Source organism: Penaeus monodon, chromosome 15 (assembly GCF_015228065.2).
Source record: "Penaeus monodon isolate SGIC_2016 chromosome 15, NSTDA_Pmon_1, whole genome shotgun sequence".
Taxonomy (NCBI): domain Eukaryota; kingdom Metazoa; phylum Arthropoda; class Malacostraca; order Decapoda; family Penaeidae; genus Penaeus; species Penaeus monodon.
Genome location: NC_051400.1, coordinates 5,092,249 through 5,092,626, shown reverse-complemented (window position 1 = coordinate 5,092,626; position 378 = coordinate 5,092,249). Strand labels below are relative to the sequence as shown.

The 378-nt window shown below is 36.0% G+C and overlaps 1 protein-coding gene across 1 annotated transcript in view; it reads left to right on the top strand.

Annotated features, from left to right (window-relative positions):
• Positions 1–378, top strand: part of LOC119581705 (angiotensin-converting enzyme-like) — a gene marked incomplete in the record, with an annotated part of 37,897 nt that overhangs the window by 31,101 nt on the left and 6,418 nt on the right.

The window sequence follows — 378 nt, the reverse complement described above, 5'->3', positions numbered from 1 at the left end:
GGAGCTTAAATATATAGGCAAGAACCACCATAAACTTCATTGGCATAAGGGTAGGGGGGCGGCACCTTCACCATCCACGCCCTGTACGAGTTTCTGTGTCGTTATGCCCACGTGTACATATTTCTTAAATTCATAACTAGCTTTATTACGCTGGTGGGGAACCGATTACTTTATTTAGGACATGATTAAAGCGCTTATTACATGATTAACGAGTGTTGGGTGACTCTAATGACTGATTAAACACCAGTTCAGGGAAAGTTGATATTTATTTGTTGGGAAATGCCAGTAGGAACTATTTTTAATCTCTTTTGGTCTTTGTATGATATTTATAGTTTAATTATATAAATATTCTTTAAATATCCTCTTGTATTTGATATG